Here is a 274-nt window from a genome sequence, read left to right as displayed (position 1 = left end):
ACATCCTAGGGCTTCTCCCCCCCCCTTCATTTGAATTTTTCACAGGCAGCGTCTCTGCTGCTCGTTGTGCAATGACACAGCTCCAGCTTCAGAGCCGTGGCGTGAAACACAACTCCATCGCGGGCAGAGGCGCCTTCTCAGCGCGGCCACGGTGCCAGGCTTCCTGCGTTTCAGGCAGTTGTGCACATTTGCAAAGGTGGTTTGGGGGCAGGGGTTTGGCTTTTGGGGGGCTCGGGAGGGACCCACTCCCATTCTAGACAAGGAAACTTCACTG

The 274-nt window shown here is 58.0% G+C and overlaps 1 protein-coding gene across 1 annotated transcript in view; it reads right to left on the bottom strand.

Moving 5' to 3' along the window:
- LOC104470017 (ankyrin repeat and BTB/POZ domain-containing protein 2-like) overlaps window positions 1-274 on the bottom strand; it is a gene marked incomplete at both ends in the record, with an annotated part of 11,121 nt that overhangs the window by 8,711 nt on the left and 2,136 nt on the right.

This window comes from Pterocles gutturalis, unplaced genomic scaffold, assembly GCF_000699245.1.
Source record: "Pterocles gutturalis isolate BGI_N339 unplaced genomic scaffold, ASM69924v1 scaffold13155, whole genome shotgun sequence".
Lineage (NCBI taxonomy): Eukaryota > Metazoa > Chordata > Aves > Pterocliformes > Pteroclidae > Pterocles > Pterocles gutturalis.
The sequence above is the reverse complement of the archived record's forward strand: the minus strand, read 5'-3'. Positions and strand labels throughout refer to the sequence as shown.